The sequence below is a fragment of the Schistocerca americana genome, chromosome 5 (genome assembly GCF_021461395.2).
Source record: "Schistocerca americana isolate TAMUIC-IGC-003095 chromosome 5, iqSchAmer2.1, whole genome shotgun sequence".
In the NCBI taxonomy this organism is placed as follows: Eukaryota; Metazoa; Arthropoda; class Insecta; order Orthoptera; family Acrididae; genus Schistocerca; species Schistocerca americana.
Window position 1 is genome coordinate 322,969,405 of NC_060123.1, and position 13,057 is coordinate 322,982,461.

Genomic DNA, 13,057 nt, shown 5'->3' on the forward strand with positions numbered 1-13,057 from the left:
AGTCACGCTACCCATATCATGGGAATAGTAGTCACGTTGACCATCCAACGGGAACAGGTACTCTTTTTCGGATTAAAACGCAGCCTGTGTGTTAATTCAGGGTTCAGGCTATCTACATTCCCACGTTCACCCAAATCCGTCCAGCCACTTCATCGTGAATTGCTAACAGATATACTAAACCGACGGAGAAGGAAGTTAAGCAATTTCTACTTTGGTGCATAGCAGATTTTATAAAATTTGCATGTAAAGCAAGGTCATCTGCCTCACGTGTACCTGTTGCCAGGAGATAAACTCACATATCACAATCAAGCCTCACTAAAATCCTACGTCGTTCTATGTATAAAGGACGTCTCTCCGTTTGTCATACAGAATTTAAATAACATCACCGTTGTGAGCCTTTAAGGTGATTGCATAGCTGACCAGGAGCTGAGAAACTTGTCAGCTTTCTAGTGTGGGTGACACCGGGTGTGAACAGCCTCGTTAAAGAACACAAAAAGCCAATTTTAGTGGGAAGCGAAGTTGTAGTTATATCAGTTTCTGATAAGAAACATCCACAACATTTTACAAACGCGAAAAGAAACAGAAATAGTAACTGAAGCAGGTGGCAAACTCGGATACTACAAAATTCAGTTCAATAACATGACGCCTCTTACCTTGCTGCTACGTGGAACATTTCATCTAATGTACTAGTTGATAGTTGAGGTTATTACCGCCAATCCGTACTAATATTATAAATCGGAAAGCAACTCTGTCTGTTATGTTTTCAAGCCACGCTCAACCGTTTTTGAGAAAGTTTTGTTTGGAGATATCTTCAACGCTGGGGAAAATCTTAGGCTTCTTTAGAAAAAGCATGTAGTACAAAATTTTTATTTATTTGAAGGAAATAACACGAAATATGGAACAATAATGACTCTTTAAATAACCATTTACTCCTTGAATGCCGAACATCGTATTTGTGAAAATGCTGTTGTTTGTGTGATATATTCTACATATACGGTTCATCGTAATGAATACAACGTTTATACAACTGTAAGCAGCCTGTTAGTATGTTGGCAGCGCTATCGATTGTGTTAATATCGCTGGCAGCGCTCTGCCCTCTTGGCAAGAGATTCTTTGTTTGGACGGACTAGCAGTTAGCGACTGGATCGAGAAGTGTATGGACATATTTTTTTCTTAGTGGAGACTCTGTGTTGGTAGGACATGCATTGTAAAGGAAATATAAAATGAGGATGGATGTTGTTGGTAATGTTTGGGTTGTGAAATTTATAGAACTAGATGTCACATGAATGAGGTAAAATTTTCTAAGTATATTATTTGCTCTTCAACAAACTATTTCTTTGGTTAACCATTGCCTCCTAGTATTTAGAGTCTATAGTAGCTACAATCTTTTTATTTAGCTGGCTGCGGTTGCTACTTTCTGTATTTTCTGTAGTTATTGACAAGTATATTATTTTTAGAACTGGATGTCACGTGAATAGGTAAAATTTTATAAATATATTGTCTGCTTTTCAACAAACTCTTTCTTTTCCTAACCATACGCCTCCTAGTAGTTAGTCTATAGTAGTTGGAAGCTTTTTATTTAGCTGGCTTCTTACGGTAATTGCTGTAGTTCGTGTCATTAAGATTTTCTGTGAGGTAAGTGACTTATAAAAAAAATGGGGTTCGAGATTGAAATGAGCTTAGGCAATTAACAGAGTTGCAGGTAGTTTCATATTTCTTTAATTTCTCATTTTTTGGATTTTTATCATTGTTAGGATTTCTTGCAATCGGTGGCCATTCTTTTGCGTTAATTACTGGAAGTCATGTTGTCAGTGTATAGAAGTCAGATTGCGTCGGGCTTGTATATTTTGGGTAATAAATGAATAGGTTAAGCTTTTGTTAGGGAAAATTCTGTAGGTCAGTGTTTAAATTATAAAAATAATCAAGGACATAGTTTACCTGTCGACCCTTAGCCGAGGATACTTCACTCGAATCTTCTGATTTCCTTGTAGTGTGAATAATTAGTGCATGATCAAAAATTAGTTATTGTTTAGTGCTAGCGTGTAACTGTATGTGTGCAATTTACTTTGTAGTTGTTGTTTCTTATTGTTGTACTGTATTGTCATGAGCAAATTAGTTTTGGCATGCATGTGCGTTTGCACTACGCATCTGGCTGTCGCTTTTGCAACTAATTAGATATTTAATTTTTTCAGTGCTATTTTATTGTTGTTTTCTTATTTGTGCTTTTCAAATTGTGTATTGTGTGTTATTGTGCAAAATAGTGTGATAATCATGGCGATTTAAAAGCGTAACACCAGGTTGCAAAGCAAATTGAGATACGACAATGAGGACGAGCGTAGCTTTTTAGCACCACCTAGTAACGAATTGACAAAAGCTCAAGACAATAATTTGGTGACAGTGCATAGGGAATGGACCAGACAGTAAAAAACGGGGTAGAAACTGAAACAGTCGGTTAATGGGGAACTATTGATGATCGATCGGTCGGTAACAGTTCGCCTGTGGAATGCGAAATAACCGAATAAAATCTTGCAATTACCGTAGATTCAGGTTTTGCATCAGTACACTTTTCCCAATTAAGTCAAAAAATACTTCCTGCTTTTCAAAATACGAATACTGTCGGTGCAAACGTACTGACGAAAAACACAAAGGAAACATGTTTCAGTCACTAATGTATTGTTATTGCAATTAATTCTACAATTTCATCAAACAGACCAAAAGCCTCAAAAGTTAGACGCGATGCAACAGAATCAGAAACAAGCACAGCAAAAACTTCAAAAGTTAAACACAATTCTACAAACACTTGAACAAACACGTAAAGACTTAACCGCTCATACACAAAATCGAATCGAAATATCAAAACTTTTATGAAGACGGAAAAACACAAATTTGTGAGCTTTTTCTGCCAATTTTTTGGCGGCATGAAGACACATTACAGAACCATGAAGCAGCAATAGATGAACTGCAGACCATTGTACACGAAAATCACGACACCTTACATGCTAAAATAGACCCTGTTGCATCTACCGATATGGTCGCACAACTTGTAAAAAATCAGGAAAACTCAAAGGACACAGTAGACACGATTACGACACAAAGTGACACTCTAAAACTTGGTTCAGAAAAACACACGGAGGAAATCAGCACTTTGTCGGAAAAAGTAGCCGAACTTTCTAAACAGCTAATTATCTTATTCACGATGGTAGATGATGATTTGAATGATACAAGACCGGTAGCCTTTACTGATCCAGAGGAGTAAGAGGATATAAGGAAATTTAAACACGATCAGAAACAACTTAATACGCAACACGAAAGAGACATACGGGAAGTACAAGGTCAGTTGACACAGATGATGCAAGAACTACATATTTCAGAAGATGCTCGCGCTCCGACACGGTAAGAGGGATTTAGAAATGCAGAAAAGACACACAGTAATAATACACGGTGTTTCGGAGATTTTGAAAGGAGTCGGCAGGGTGCACCGAGCCTTGAGATGGAACCGCCGATACGACGTTAACAATGACCGATTTGCGACTCGGCGACACGATGATTTTGCCTATAAGCTATTCACCACAACTCATAAATTTAAAACATTCAAGAATTCTAGTAACCACATACATCCACAAGCTTGGATTCATCAGTTTTCTCATTTTTTCCTCCTAATTGGTCATTAGAGCGTAGATTGGAATTTATGTGTGGCTATTTAGAAAATGAAACAGCTGTAAGAATGCGGCCAGTTATTCGCGACTGTCACAGTGAGGGAGATTTTTAACATGCCTTCCGTCCTGCATGTTGGTGTCGGGCTACACAAGATCGAGTAAAACGCATTATTATAATGACGAAGTATTTCGAGCAATCTGAATTTTCCAGTCCTGTAAAATATTTTGAAGATATATTACAAGAGAATCAGTATTTGTCAGTCACGTACAACCCTTACAACTTATTCGCTTTTGATGAATCAAATTGCCTGAACACTTAAGACATACTATTTTGGCTGGACGTTGTGAAGATGATATCGAAGCTTTTCAGGGACTTTTGCAAGAATTGGAAATCGACACGGACAATCACATGATGTGAAAACAGGAAACACCAACTATTTCAGGTCACATCCATCACAATTTCGTGACGACAGAAACAATAACCGGACAAGACAATTCTACCGTTATAACGCAAATCGTCACCAAATCAGACACCACCCATATGACAACCATTGGCAGGATAACTACAGTTACAGAGAAAGATCAAGTTTCCATGGTAATGACTATGACAGAGACAACTGCAGGTATAGACAATATGGGAACCAGAATAATTATTATCAAGGGAGACAAAATGAGTTCTGACGCAACAGTCCACCACGTAATTACGATTCAGTGAGATATTCTCTACCACTTAATCGACAAGAAAGAAATTACTGAATTACCGAGAGGATGACAGACGCTGTAGTCAGGACCATGGACCTGAATTTAATCAGAACTGGTGTGACTTAAATAGGGCAGGGCAATCTCGAAAAGTTGAAATTGTAGAAATTAGACCTCCAAATCACAGTAACGACGCGCCACAATAAAGAGTTAATAGACAACGATTCGCACCGCAGGCAGCCACAAAACGTACTTACGAAGCTGACGAAGTAGCTGCCGTGACTATCAATTATGTGAAATCCGAAGACATTAGGGACATTTTACTCCAGGAACATGACATGAAACAGAATAATACTGCATTTCTTGTAGTTCACATCACAGCAACTGACATAAAATTTACGGCAGTACTTGACTCCGGCAGTCCTATTTCGGTAATTAGTGAAACAGCTCTCAGTAAATGCAACAAATCGAACGATTTCCCCACACTTCCTTTATGTGAGATAAAATTACAAGGTGTAATTTTTGGAAAAAGCGTAGCTGTACGCCAACAAACTAACTTACTATTCTTTTGTCAAAGCTAAAGATTTATTAAGAATTTTCTTATTTTCGATTATTGTCCACGGATATCGTATGAAGTGTACATTTTTTTAATGAGTATAAAGCGATTTTAAACTTTCACGACGCTGAAATAAGTTTAGAAAAAGAAGGTAAGTAAATAACTTTGAAATTTGAAGATTGGCTGTGAAACCGTGATGAGCAAATCAATCGGCTTTATCTTTTATCACATCACAGTTTGGACTTTCGACGGAATTTGACACTAATGATCACATTTCAAGTACTGACAGGGATGATACTGATGACGTATTAGATATTAACGTTTTAAGTCAGAAAATATTCAAACAATTGAGAACTGTAATGACACTGATAGGTAGGATCTTTTTGACATCTTACAATCACATTCCACAGTTTTTACTCACAAAACAAGAACATTCAAAGAATTTCAGTACAAGTTTCGTGTTCGTGATCATAAGAAATTTTGCGTAAGACCATACGTAATTACGGCACATCATAGGGACCGTGTTATAACGGAAATATAATCTATACTCGATGAGGGCATTATTGAAACAGCGGTAAGCTCATACAATAATCCATTACATGTTGTTCAGAAGAAAAACGGATCGATCAGGCTTCTCTTAGATTCCAGACAAATAACTACCATATCATTCATGTAGCAGACAGACCGCGAACGTTGGAAGAACTTCTTCAAAATTTCAGTGGCGTAAAAGTGTTGTCTTCAATTGACCTCAGATACAACTTTTACCAAATTGAACTTTCCTTTGTTTCGGCGTTTGTTATCAATTTCGGATACTTCCCTTTGATCTGAACATTTCTTCGGCAGCATTCATTCGTGAGCTAAATTCAATATTGTTCAATATTACCTGAGTTTCTGAAACGACACATCACCTCATACGAGGACGATATTTTAATAACAGAAGCCTCATGGGAACAACATAATCGCATCGTCAACAATTTGTTAGGCACTTTTGTTGAATCTGGAATTACAGTTAACTTGAAAAAAATTTGAATTCGGCAGGACAAAGGTGATATTTTATGGTCACATTACGTCATCTGAGGGCATTCAACCGGATCCTGAAAAGTTGGAAACAGAGCTATTCCCCTTCCGTCCACAAAAAGCCAAGTTCTCAGTTTTCTGGCTCTCGTGAATTTCTACCGTCGTTTCCTGAATAAGCAAATTCTAGTTACTCCTAAACTTTGTTCTCTCACTGGCAAAAGCATTATTTGGAACTGGGACGAACAGGCACAGTTGATAGTTGATACTTTGAAAGAAGTGCTACTTAACGCGCCAATCTTAGCTCACCTAGATATACCAAAGGATTTCTGTCTTAGCACGGATTCTTATTTGAAGAAGCTATAGAAAATGACATTACTGTTCAGAAAACCATCGCTTTAGCCAGTCGTATGCTAACAAAATCTGAGAAAAATTATTCCGTCACTGAATTGGAACCGTTAGCTGTTGTATGGGCATTTGAGTAATATCGTTTCTTTCTTTCTGGCAAACACGTAACAGTCGTTAGAGCGTGATGCAGTAACAAACAAACACACAAAGTATCGCATTTCGAATATACACGGGGTTTCTACATTTGTCTTCCTTAATGCAGCCTCTCATAGAGGTTGGAAATTTCATTTCTGGTGCTTCTATTTACAGTAAATCTTTGTTCCTTAGCGTCCAACTTCCCGTTCCTGATAATAAAGTGTGGATTGCCACGACTTTATAAAATTTGAGTTGCGTTTCTTTCCTTCTTTTTTGCCTGAAGGTATTCTTCTTGCAGCACATACACACTTACAAAGTATTACTCTTTTCCTTTGTATCGGTATCTTGTTCATATGATATGTCACATAAAATTCTAGAAACAGTCTATCTATCCCATCGGTTCATTATTGAGGATTATTTTCGTTCGCACTAGACCAGTACCTAAAGAGGTCATGGTTTTAATTATGTTTATAGATATAGTCAAATTATAGTTTGCGTTTATTTCGTTTACGTAATGCCTTTTGGAAGTTATCTTTACTGTCTTGTGTGATAAATCATTCGCGAATAATATAGTGTTGATACGTTTATTGCTCGCAAAAGTTTTGCCTCATGATGTTCTATTTCTTTTCCATTTTCTCATTACGCCATCTATACAGATACTGAATAATGTCAGTGACAAGTACAGCCCTGAAACTTCCTGGCAGATTAAAACTGTGTACCGGACCGGGACTCGAACTCGGGACCTTTGCCTTTCGCGGGCAAGTGCTCTACTATCTGAACTACCCAAGCACGACTCACGACCCGTCCTCACAGCTGCAATTCCGCCAGTAGCTCGTCTCCTACCTTCCAAACTTCGCAGAGGTTGTCTACATGCCCATCCACTCGATACAATTTGAAACGAGAGTCGGTCTAGGCAACATGTTTCCAGTCATCAACAGTCCAACGTTGGTATTGATGGGTCCAGGCGAGTCGTAGAGCTTTGAATCATGCAGTCATCAAGGGTGCGCGAGTGGGCCTTCGGCTCCGAACCCATATAGATGATGATTCGTTGAATGCTTCGCAAGCTGACACTCTTTGATAGCCCAACATTGAAATCTGGAGCAATTTGCAGAAGAGTTGCACTTCTGTCTCGTTGAACCATTCTCTTCAGTCGTCGTCGGTCCCGTTCTTGCAGGATCTTTTTCCAGCTGCAGCTGTGTCGGAGAGCTGATGTTTTACCGGAGTTCTGATATTCACTGTATACTCGTTGAAATGGTATTACGGAAAAATCCCCACTTCACTGTAACCTCGGAGATGCTGTTTCCCATCGCTCGTGCGCCGATTATAACACAACGTTCAAACTCACTCAAATCTTGATAACGTGCCATTGTAGCAGGAGCAACCGATATAGTAACTGCGTGAGACACTTGTTGTCTTACACAGGTATTGAGGACCGCAGCGCCGTATTCTGACTGGTTACATATCACTGTATTTGAATACGCACGTTCTTTGGCACGTTAGTGTAATTCTGGAGTTCATTTATAGACATTTTGCTGCTTGGGTCTGATGTTAAGGATTCATGTTCTTTCCGTTACTGCTCTCGGCCTAAGTCTCTGAACTCTGTCAAATTCTTTTCCATAATCCACAAATGCTAGGTAAGTTTCCGGATTAAAATCTCGTCTCTATAGCTACAGGGCTTATTTTCGTATCACCAATCTTCAGTCGGCAGCTGAACGCAGCAACTGTAAACTGCCGTAATAGATACTTGCTTCACTAAATTGTCCCCCACTTCTTGTATTTTCGTCCCATGAACTGCGACATTGACGGCAGATTTATTTAAATTAACTACACTGTAGTAAATAAGGGCTGGGAATCTCTCTCCAAAGACTTGGTATGGTGGAAAGGGCGCTAATTATGTCTACTAGTCGGAGGGATACGAAGGGTCCCGGCAGCTTGAAGCAACGAGTACACCACACGATGCACCACCTCTACCTTCGGATCTGAATGGCTGCGCCTGCCAATTGTCGGAGGTGCCTGCCGTAGGCTTGGGCGGGGTAAGAGTCGAGGGCGGCTCTTTTCTGGTCACCTCGCTTGAGCTTGAATCCGGAGCCAAGTGGTAGTCGATCTGCTCAACGGAAAAGTTTCAACGGCGAAGCTATAAAGTCGGCAGCGTGTCATTGTTAAGCTCTAACAAAGGGAGGCCACGACGTTGGGATCGCGCATTTACTTCCTCCTTCAGCAGGCCATTAAAACGTCATAATATGAAAACAAGAAGATGCACTACACTGGCAATTGCGAGAAAATCGCAAGAGAAGTTTTACGTGTCTATTATGTCAGTCATGTATGTGTGCAAAGATGCACGCCGAAAGAATTTATTGTGACCAAATGGTTGACGTCCGCTCACGGCAAGAGGGTTATGGAGGAGACTATGGTTCGAATCCCGCTAGTACGGATTTTCTTAATCTGTATTTTGTTCAACACTGGTCTCATTATTTAATTTAAACGACATTTGAGAGGCAATATAATTAAAGAAATACGTGCATTTTCATGAAGTTTGAATTTATGTTTACAATGTGTGTATGGCAAATAATATCCTGCAACATGTCATATCGAGGGCACATCCGACAAGTAACTGTACACTACTCTTTCGATCAGGCACACTGTAACTTACTCTATTAGTGATTGTGAATAACGTCATTCGCATCATTATTTAACGATGCTTGACTTGGGCTTTTCAAGTCTGTCCCTCATCCTTGAAAATTTACCAACAGTAAATGTCAAATAATGTATGAAATTCACTAAAACCTTACGAAAATGCATGTAGGTTATTTTCGTTACATTACCTTTCAAATGTAACGTAAATTAAATAATGAGACCAGTGACTAAAAAAATATAGATTAAATAAAGTTTTATTGGGAGTCGAACCACCCCCTCTTCCACGACCCACAAGGCCTGTGCGAGTGCTAATTACATGATTACAATGAATTCTTCTGTGTGGTATCTTTGTACAGGTACATGATATACATAATAGTCGCGTACAACTTCTCTTGCGATTTTCTCGGAATTGACAGAGTACAGCACCTTATCATTTTCACATTATGTTCATTTAATGGTCTGCTAAAGGTGTACCGAGTTCGAAGTTAATCTGTAATCCCAACGTCGTGGCCTGCCCTCGTCACTTCAGTTATGCAACTGTTCTTGCTTCATTGCCCCCAGCGCGCCAACACGTGTGCAGCTTTCCACGAGTTGAGCCCGTCTCCTAATTACTTTCCCAAGTTGTAGTCTCAATTATTTGCTTTCACTGAGTTTCAATGCATTCCTTTCACGCATCTGGATATTGACTACAATACAATTAACTCAGTTTCAACAGGGCAATATCAACTATACCCCCGCTGCTACAGGTATTAATAAAGTTCTTTTTCTTTTTCTCTGATAAATATAACTTTCATTGTGTTGAATAACGTCACCAGGAAGGTAACCCCTGCAAGCCACGGCAAACTGCAAATTACCTATCTGCAAAATAACAGCACACGAACCTTCCTACTAAGTAGCGACAGATGTCCAAAACCTTCCTACTAAATGGCGATAGATGTCCAAACTGCCTGTGCAAGAGTTAAATAATTTAATCATCGTCGTTGCGTGTGACTTAATTTCGTATTTTTGAACCATTTTTAAGGAGAATAAAACTGCGACCTCAACAGAATATTTTAAAATTAAAACAGCCTTCATTTCAACAGAACATTTATTAAAATTTGCAACCGGTCACGGTCAAAAGGCGACGACCTTCAGACCACATGTACTGAAATGAAAAGAACAATATACATCGTCCAGTCACATTAACGTGATCATCTGACAAAAGCCTTAATAGCCATCTTTTGTATCGCGAGACGTGCAGGAAGGTGGTCAGTGAGGTTCTGGAAGGTACCGACAGGAACGTGGAGCCATTCTGACTCCAGTGCCGTGTACAACTGCGAAATGTTTGTCGGTTGAGGATCCATGGCAGGGACAGGCCGATCAAGATGGCCACACAGGTTCTCGGTTGGGCTTCTTTTCGGGAATTTGGTGGCCATAGGAGTATGGTAAACTCATTTTGGTGCCCGCGTACACTGCGAATTGTCTGACACGCTGCAATGTCCTATTGCTATTTGCCATAGAGTCGAGGAGAACCAAACTGCAGGTAGGGATAGACATGTCCCTCAAGGATGAATGCGTACTTGTGTTGATCCGTTGTGCTATCCAGAATGGCGAGACCACCCAGGGCATGCCAGGAAAATATTCCCTGGACCATAACGCTTCCTCCTGGTGTTTGCTTTCAGGCGTTTCATGCCGTAAACGCGAACGGCCATCTGTACTAGGGAGCATAAAACGACTTATCTGAAAAAAGGAACATTTCTCTACTCATTGGACGTCCAATTGCGGTACTGGAGTGCGAATTCCTGCCTTGCTCACCAATGAATAGCAGTTAGCATCGTGCCATGACCGGGCCCCGTTCTGCAGAAGTCATCGCAGCAACGTTCGCTGAACCATCTTCGAGAAGACACTGTTAGTAGCCCCTGGACTCATATGGTCGGTCAGTTGCTCAACGGCGCACGTCTGTTCGCCCTTACACATCTACGACGCCGTCGTTCACCCACATATACGGTCCGTACTTACTTCGGCGCCGGTTTTGTATAGCGCCATTTGGACATGCAAGGTGTACTTCAATCACTACGGCACGCAAACAGTTCACAGACTTTGCTTCTTCGGAAATCCTTCCACACTTGGCCCGAAACCCAATGGAGAATCAGTTTTCGACGGCACATAAACCGCTCACTTTCCACGTTCCGACAACGACTGCTCTGTTTTCAGCGTAGCCCAAACACTCTTTATAACAGCCTCGACTGCTAAAGCTGCCAACGGCCGTCTGTGAGTAGTTATTGCACGTTGACGTCGAACATGGGCAATGCTCACATTATTGTCACTTAATCGAATAGATTTAGAGGGAAATCCAATATTAAAATTCATAAAATAAGACTAAAATTAAAATAAGTTATACCCACGATAGCACGTGGTATCGTTGAACGGAGCAGGTATCGTGGATACACGAATGCCAACTGCTGATCAGGGTAGAGGGGCTATGGGTTAGATAACGGATGCTCCGCCCACTACTTTCTGCATTACGTCAGCAACAGACAGTCAGACGCAAAGTTATGAATAACATTACTAAAAATCATGTACGGATAAAGTAATTGTATAAAGTTTAATACAAAAAGGCCACGTAACATCACATAAATAGCTGCTGACAAATAAATCTGTCAAATTACAGTTAAATGAATATATGAAAACATGCAGGAGAATGCCCACAGAGGACAATCTGTGTACTGATAGCCGATTTTCATTAACAATTTTCCTGTATATTCTTATACAGCTACTCAAATGTAATTTGACAAACTGCTTTATTTAGCTAATATATATGTGATTTTATATAACCTTTTCAGTTAACCTTTGTACAATACTTTCATCTCTGGATTATTTGTAATAACGCTTATTGTGTAGTGTAGGCCTGACTGGCTGTTATTCACGTAACGCAATATGCAAAGGATCCAGTACCAAACCCGTAGCTTCTCTACGATTATCAGCAGTTCCAGTGCATCCATGACCCTTGCTGCGTTCCCCATACTACCTGCCGTCGTGCGTATAACATAATTTACTTTTGGTCGCATTTTACCTATCTTAGATAAACTATTATTCTCAGATATCCTTCTTAATGTCTACTGTACTTACATTTCAGTCTATATGGTCTGAAGATATCTCTACTTGACCGAAACGGCTGCCATTCACACTACTGGCCATTAAAATTGCTACACCACGAAGATGACGTGTTAAAGACGTGAAATTTAACCGCCAGGAAGAAGATGCCGGTGGCGATACCTACAACGTGCTGACATGAGGAAAGTTTCCAACCGATTTCTCATACACAAGCACCAGTTGACCGGCTTTGCCTGGTGAAACGTTGTTGTGATGCCTCGTGTAAGGAGGAGAAATGCGTACCATCACGTTTCCGACTTCGATAAAGGTCGGATTGTAGCCTATCACGATTGCGGTTTATCGTATCGCGACATTACTGCTCGCGTTAGTCGAGATCCAAAGACTGTTAGCAGAATATGGAATCGGTGGGTTCAGAAGGATAATACGGAACGCCATGCTGGATCGCAACGGCCTCGTATCACTAGCAGTCGAGATGACAGGCATCTTATCCGCATGGCTGTAACGGATCGTGCAGCCACGTCTCGATCCCTCAGTCAACAGATGGGGACGTTTGCAAGACAACAACCATCTGCACGAACAGTTCGATGACGTTTGAAGCAGCATGGACTATCAGCTCGGAGACCATGGCTGCGGTTACCCTTGACGCTGCATCACAGACAGTTGCGCCTGCCATGGTGTACTCAAAGACGAACCTGGGTGCACGAATGGCAAAACGTCATTTTTTCGGATGAATCCAGCTTTTGTTTACAGCATCATGACGGTCGCAGCCATGTTTGGCGACATCTAGGTGAACGCACATTGGAAGCGTTTGTTCGTCATCGCCATATTGGCGTACCACCCGGCGTGATGGTATGGGGTGGCATTTGTTACACGTTTCGGTCACCTCTTGTTGGCGTTGACGCCAATTTGAACAGTGGACGTT